The sequence below is a fragment of the Strigops habroptila genome, chromosome 19 (assembly GCF_004027225.2).
Source record: "Strigops habroptila isolate Jane chromosome 19, bStrHab1.2.pri, whole genome shotgun sequence".
NCBI lineage: Eukaryota > Metazoa > Chordata > Aves > Psittaciformes > Psittacidae > Strigops > Strigops habroptila.
In genome coordinates this window covers 5,731,410-5,738,719 of record NC_044295.2, presented here as the reverse complement: position 1 = coordinate 5,738,719, position 7,310 = coordinate 5,731,410, and the positions used below count along the sequence as shown (strand labels likewise).

Sequence of the window (7,310 nt, the reverse complement as noted above, 5' to 3'; positions counted from 1 at the left end):
GGGACTGGATGCCTTTCCCTATCGTGGTCCAGTTGGCTGAGCGATTCGTAATATCGTCTTTGTAGGGAAACCTCCTACAGGAGCTGCCTCCAAAGGCTGAGGGCTCGCTTCTCTCTTGCAATCACTTTGTCAATTCCTCCTTCCCTAGCAAGTGATCCCAGCTGCTTGGCTTCCTTACCTTCTAGTTCGTGACTGTCGACCCCATTGTCCCAGCATCGGAGCAACCAGGTGACAATGTGCTCCCCTGGAAGACGGGTGAAATCTTTTCGCATATTCCGCAGCTCAGTTGAGGTCCAGGGTCAAGAAGTCACCTCTTCTTCCTCTTCCTCTGATCCACGTAGTAGTAACTCTTGTTCAGATCCTGTTCCGTGTAGTAATGGCATTGCGTCTTCATCTTTCTTCGCTTCATGGGTTGCTCTTTGTGCCTCTTGTTTGCTTTTGCTTACAGGGGCAATAGACATTGTCACAAATTGGCCATTTGGTTTAGCTGCAGTGTTTGTCACTGTGGTTGGAGTGGCTGCAGTGTCTGTTGCCGGGGTTGGTGCAGCTGTTGTGCTTGGGAGTTGAGTAACACCAACAGCTGCATTGTCTGTTGCTGTCGGGGTTTGAGTAGCTGCTGTGCTTGTCACTGGGGTTGGTGTGGCTGCTGTATTTGAAGTTGGAGTAGTTGCGTTGTCTGTTGTGGTCAGGGTTTGAGTAGCTGCTGTGCTTGTAGTTGGCATAGCTGCGTTGTCTGTTGCTTTGCCATCAGATTCAGAGAAATTTTTTTCCCTTTGAAGGTGCTGGATAGTGTTGAGCAGGGCTCTGTAGGCATAGGCCAAGCCCCAGCACATTGCCATGATTTGTCCCTCTCTGGTATAGCCAGGACGACAGCACACCTCATTTAAGTGTTTTACTAGTTTTTCCGGATGTTGCACTTGTTCAGTGGTGAAGTTCCAAAGCACTGGAGGGGCCCACTGGCCTAGATACTTGCCCATACTATCCCACACACCCTGCCGCTCCTGACTGTCCAGCCTCAGGGAAAATCTCCTGGTGGTCCTCCTATATCATCGTCTAACCCTAGACCAGATTTGAACCCGATACTGCTTAACTTTCGAGATTAGATGAACTAGGGTGTTCCCAGGGCGGGGTGGCCGTGGGTAAAACACACTCCATATGTTTGCCAACATGCTGATCCCCAGCACAATCAGCAGGCAGGTCTCAAGGGTATTCAAAGGCCATCCAAAACCTTCAGAACTCTCAAATGCTGTTGCAAATAGGCTCGTGGGGGAACAAGGGGTGTAAGGGAATGCCTCCTTCGTAGGTTGACCCCCCAAGGAGAAAAAAAAAGATATGCAATTGCTAAAATATTTCATTACATACATCCCAAAGTATAGAGGTGATGGCCACGCTGGAAGCACAAACCAGACCAGTTTCATGATCAATGAGTCTATTGTATTACGAGTCATTACCATGAAGTACAGTGAAACAAGAACCTTAGCCCAGGCCCCCCAGCCGATAAACACTAAAACAGCAAATAGTGGCTGTAAGTAAGGTACAACATGCTGAAACTCTGAGATCAAGCGCAACGAGTCTGAGAGCCAAATCATCACCATTGTGACGAGTAGTAACAATGAATGCTTATCACAAATATGATTAAACACACTCTGGTCAGATCTGTCGTTATCTCAACCCTTTGAGCCCCACGTTGGGCGCCACAAAGAACTGTCATGGTTTGAACCCAGCCGGTAACTCAGAACCACGCAGCCGCTCGCTCACTCCCCGCCTTCTTCCTCCTCCTTCTCCTGGAGGGACGGGGAGGAGAATCGGAAGAATGTAACTCCCACAGGTTGAGGCAAGAACAGTCCAGTAACTAAGGTATAATACAAAACCACTACTGCTACCACCAATGATAATAATGATTAGTGAAATAACAAGGGGAGAGGATACAATTGCTCACCACCCACCGACCGATACCCAGTCCAACCCGAGCAGTGATCTGGGCCTTCCGGGTAACTCCCCCCGGTTTATATACTGGGCATGACGTGCTGTGGTATGGAATACCCCTTTGGCTAGTTTGGGTCAGGTGTCCTGTCTCTGCTTCCTCCCGGCTTCCCCTCCTCCCTGGCAAAGCAGGAGACTGAGAAAGTCCTTGGTCGGAGTAAACACTACTTAGCAACAACTAAAAACATTGGTGTTATCAGCATTGTTCCCAGGCCGAAAGTTAAAAAACACAGCACTGCACCAGCTACTAAGAAGAAGAAAAATGACTGCTATAGCTGAACCCAGGACAACGGGTGTCCTCATCACTGGAGAGTTTGTTCCTGTAAAAGTGTTATGTTTGACTGCACCAGAATTTGCTTTAGTTCACGACTCTCTGTTTATCTTTGAAGAATGTCCTTGCCTGTACAAAAGGAGATTCTTTAATGTTATGGAAATACTGGGAAACAACTCAACTTTTCTGTCCCAGACAGCTTGTGGCAGTCCTGAGTTTTGTTGGATGAATGAGAAAAACTAAGGTGACTTTTGGAATTGGCTCAACCTCATAAATATCTTACAAAAGAGAACTCCAGTACTTCCTGTAGATGCTTTCTAGAATTCTGGTGGAAATTGCACCTGATTGGGTGGCCTAGCTTATCAAATAGCAAAAGAACCTCAATACAAATGCCAGGGCTTCCTTTTACATTCCAGCAGCATGCAGATACTTTTTATTTTTTCTCAGCGAGGACAAGCAAAGCAAGTTCTGCTTGTATGTGATGAAAGAGTTGATCTAAGCATGATATATCATCCAGTTTTCTGTCTTGCAGATATCAACATTTTTCTTTTATGCATGTTTCTCTTTTTTCCTAGAGCAGGAGGGGCAGGGCTTCCAGTGCAAGCTGGACCTGGAGCTGGGATAGTCCCTGTGTCAGGAGCTGTCCTGCTCTCGGGAACTTTCTCTTAGCTCTCTTTGGACCCAGCCTGGATGTGCTGTGCTTCCTCCAGCTGCCATGGCCCTCAGTGGGCAACGGGGACACTTGCTGGATCTGCTGCTGCACGCCTGAAGGGAAATGGACTTGGAGCTGTGACTCGTTGTGCTTCACAGGGGAATGGTTCAGAGAAGTCATCCTTGTGGGGAGAACTGAAAGGGCTTTATTGATGTCCAATGGTAATTGACGAGCACTGCTTGAGCTCAGGCCTCTGTTGCGGGTACCAGCATGCCGGTGGCCCTTTCTGCTGCGGGGCTGCTCTCTGAGTGCAGCCTGGTCCTCGCAAGCTGATCCCAAGCAAGGGCCTGCAACAGCCCCATCTATCAATGGAAGAGGACTCGGCTGCTCTCCAGGTGAGTGTTGGAAAGCAAGAAGACCTCCTGCAAGCAGCTGAGCTGTGCTCACTTGTTGCCCGAGTGTCCCCATGCAGGTGTGCCACCCCAAGGAAGGACATCACCTCCAGGAGCCAGGACACCCGCTGGGCAGCGGCTGCTGGATGTGCTTCTGCAGGGACACGGAGCTGCTGCTGCTGCCCACAGCTCGGAGGAGGCAGGGCGAGGGCTGGGACAGGCCCTCCCGGGGGCACATCAGCTCTCGGGAGCGTGCGAGCTGCAGCTGCAGAGCTGGAGCCACGGTTCCAGCTGCTGGCTCCTGCCTGTCCTGCTTGGTCACTAGGAAGACTTTGAAACAAAGTGGTGGACCCCTGAGTGGTTTGGTTAAACGGAAGACTCTGGTAAAATACTGTAATCAACGGTGGATGTTATTCTTGAGGCGAGAAGGAAAGTGGAATGAAGAAGCTTATGTGGAAATATTTTTCACTTTGAGATGTCATCTGGAATGGCAAAAGGATTGTAGTTTTACCTTTGCATCCCAAGACCTGTTAGTATTGTACTTGGAGAAAGATAGCAAAATTTGTGAAACTCTGTTGCCCTTTGTGCAGCATAGGACAGTTATGCACTAAACATCTGAGGAATGTGGAGGAGGATTTGGACTTGATGGTAGCCTCTGCATCTCTCTGGAGCCTGTCCCAGCTCAGCAGCAGAGGCCCAGCCCAAGGTGGCACTGCCTCTGCCCCCTGGGCTCCCTCCAGGGCTCCTTGGGGCTCCAGAGAAAAAGCATGGGAAACAGCTAGGAGACACGCTGCCTTCCTGCAGTGTCGTTTCTCTGCTGAAAGAAAGAGTTTGCTCTAAAAAAAAAAAATCCATGTTGTAGTCCCTTTTTTCCTGAAATTTTACATTCTATTAGAGGCGTTAGTCCTCCATTTTTATGGGATATTATTACTCTCTTACCAGTCTGACTTTTGGTTTCAGACGAATACTTACTCTTTCCGCATTTTGCGATCTTCCTGGTGCTCCAGCAGCCCACTCTGTGGCAACAGTGACTGAAGCTGTTGTTTGTTTAATTGCATTTACTAGTATTTATAATAGAAAAAGTAGTTTCTGTTTCTACAGGAATTTTTTTCTTTCCTTAACCTAACTGTAGCCAGGGGTTCTGCTGAGGAGAGTTTCGAATCTTCTCCCACTCTCCTCAATCTTCATGTAAAGTAATAATTTTCTCGGACTGTCCTAACAGTTCACTAAATCTCTGGTGTTTATTTGGATTCTGAGGGCATTCCCTCTTCCAGTGCAAACCGTAGAGTCTGTTCACAAACATTTCCATGTAATCCTTCTTTCTGACTCTTTTCCTCCCGGGCAGCTCCCCCCTTTCCTGCTTTCCTGGATGAGAGTTACAGCCAACAATTTTGGGACACAGAGAGATGCTGGCAAGCAGGCAGTGCTGCAGAGAGACAGCTCTGGCCAGGAGCAGGGCTGGGGCACTGCCTGCAGGCACCGAGGGCAGACCTACGAGCCTCAGAGAGCTTAAAGGCACTTGGCAGGGGAGGATGCTGAGAGCTGCCTGCAGGAGAAGCCTTCCCAGCCCTGTGTGTGGTAAGGCTCTGGGTGCAGGGCAATGCAGATGCAGTTCCTGGAGGCATCTCCTCAAGCTGCTGCCTCGGACAGTCCATGGGGTCTGTCAGGAGGACTCTCCTAGTTTCTCTGTGTAGATAAGGAGGAGGATGTGCTCCAGAGCAGGGCTTCCGTCTGCACCATGTGAGGGCCAGGAGAAGACAGGTCCCTTGTCCCGGGGCTGGCTGCAGGGTGTGAATGTGGGTGTGCAGCCAGGGGTGCCCAGCGCTGTCCTTGCGAGCAGGGTCCCTGCACCCCAGGGGCTGTGTGCCGGGGCAGGGACTCTGCCGCCTGCCAGGGTCAGCACTCAGCATGCCCGGGAGCTCCCCACGGCGCTGGGAGAGAAGCTGGGGGGGAAGGAACAAGCCCTGGCAGGGAAGGAAAAATGTTCTTGTGCACTGGAGAGGGTGCTGTGTGGGTCAGGGCTGCTCAGAGCTCCACATCACTTTTACTGTGTTTGCAGAAGACCATTCTGAAAGAAACGGAGGCAGCATTTTCCTGATAGGGAAGGATTCTGGGCTTTGATGTTTCTTGGTCTTGACTGGCAGGGTGGGCAGTGGGAGCTGGGAATTTATTTTGCTTTAGAGAAGGCACCGAGAGTGTTGTCAGGACTTGTCTGAGCTGCTCCTGAGCCCCTGCACAGGCAGAGATGCCCCTGGGCAGAGCCCTGCTGCCGGGAGGGGTGTGCAGGGCAGAGCTGAGCACACAGCCCATGGGATGGGCTCTGGGAGCACTGAGAGGGAGCAGAGCTGGGCACAGAGCAGCAGCTCCTGGCAGGGACAGCTCCAGGCAGCAGAGCCATGGGCAGGGAGTGGGGGGAAAGTGCTGCCCAGGCCTGGGGAGGGTGAATTCAGGAGGGTGCCACAGAAAGTTGAGCCCCTTTTTCTGTCCTGTGCTGAGGTTGTTTATACCTAAAAAGTCACTTGTCAGCTATGACACTGGGGAAAAACCAAACCAACCAACCTCAGAAACAAGCATGACCAAGTCATGGTGAGCCTCACTTCTGTAGCCCAAAAATATTCAGAGTCATGAGGGCATAAATTGAACTTCTGTATCTGTATCTCCTGTCCTAACTGCTCACTGCCTTTTTCTCCTTCTAAGAGTGCCCCATGCCCAGAGGCAGCAAATGTCCAATGGCAGCTCCGTCACCCAGTTCCTCCTCCTGCCATTCGCAGACACGCGGGAGCTGCAGCTCTGGCACTTTTGGCTCTTCCTGGGCATCTCCCTGGCTGCGCTCCTGGGCAACAGCCTCATCATCACCAGCACAGCCTGCGACCAGCACCTCCACACCCCCATGTACTTCTTCCTGCTCAACCTCTCCCTCCTGGACCTGGGCTGCATCTCCACCACTGTCCCCAAATCCATGGCCAATTCCCTCTGGGACACCAGGGCCATCTCCTACACAGGTTGTGCTGCCCAGGTCTTCTTTTTCTTCTTGTTTTCAACAGAGTTTTTCCTTCTCACCGTCATGTCCTACGACCGCTACGTGGCCATCTGCAAGCCCCTGCACTACGGGACCCTCCTGGGCAGCAGAGCTTGTGTCCACATGGCAGCAGCTGCCTGGGGCACTGGGTTTCTCAATGCTCTGCTGCACACAGCCAATACCTTTTCCCTACCCCTCTGCCGAGGCAATGCTGTGGAGCAGTTCTTCTGTGAAATCCCCCAGATCCTCAAGCTCTCCTTCTCACACTCCTATCTCAGGGAACCTGGGCTTCTTGTGATTGGTATGTGTTTGTCATTGGTGTGTTTCATTTTCATTGTGGGGTCCTATGTGCAGATCTTCAGGGCCGTGCTGAGGATCCCCTCTGAGCAGGGACGCCACAAAGCCTTTTCCATATGCCTCCCTCACCTGGCCGTGGTTTCCCTGTTTGTCAGCACTGCAGCATTTGCCTACCTTAAGCCTCCTCCATCTCCTCCCTATCACTGGATCTGGTGTTGGCAGTGCTGTAGTCAGTGGTTCCTCCAGCAGTGAACACCCTCATCTGCAGCCTGAGAAACCAGGAACTCAAGGATGCTGTGAGGAAGCTGATAACTGGCTGTGTTTCAGCAGCCGTACACTCTCTGCTTTCCTCTGCAAAGGGCTCCCACTGTAGGACATGACAGGCCAAGTCTGTGTTTTCTTCTTTACAGTTGGCGTTTTTCTACCTGTGATGTTGTTTTCTTCAAAGACCTGTCAGCATCCGCTCATATTGTGTGACCCACAGACTTTGTGTCAAGGAGGTGTCTCCTAATACTTCAGAGAAATAAATGATCCTGCAGCAACTTCTTCTCAGTGATATGTCCTCACATAGCAGGAAGGAAGGGGGAATGAAATCAGCTTTCTTGCTGTTCCAACTCTGGGATGGCTGCTTTGTGCCTGGAACAGTAAGGGATCTTGAAGATCCCAAAGGCCAGGGCTGTTGTGCTGGAGTGGGGA

The 7,310-nt window shown here is 51.0% G+C and overlaps 1 pseudogene; it reads left to right on the top strand.

Annotated features, from left to right (window-relative positions):
* The first annotated feature begins 6,005 nt into the window (after positions 1 to 6,005).
* Positions 6,006 to 6,994, top strand: LOC115617984 (annotated as a pseudogene).
* Positions 6,995 to 7,310: the final 316 nt, after the last annotated feature.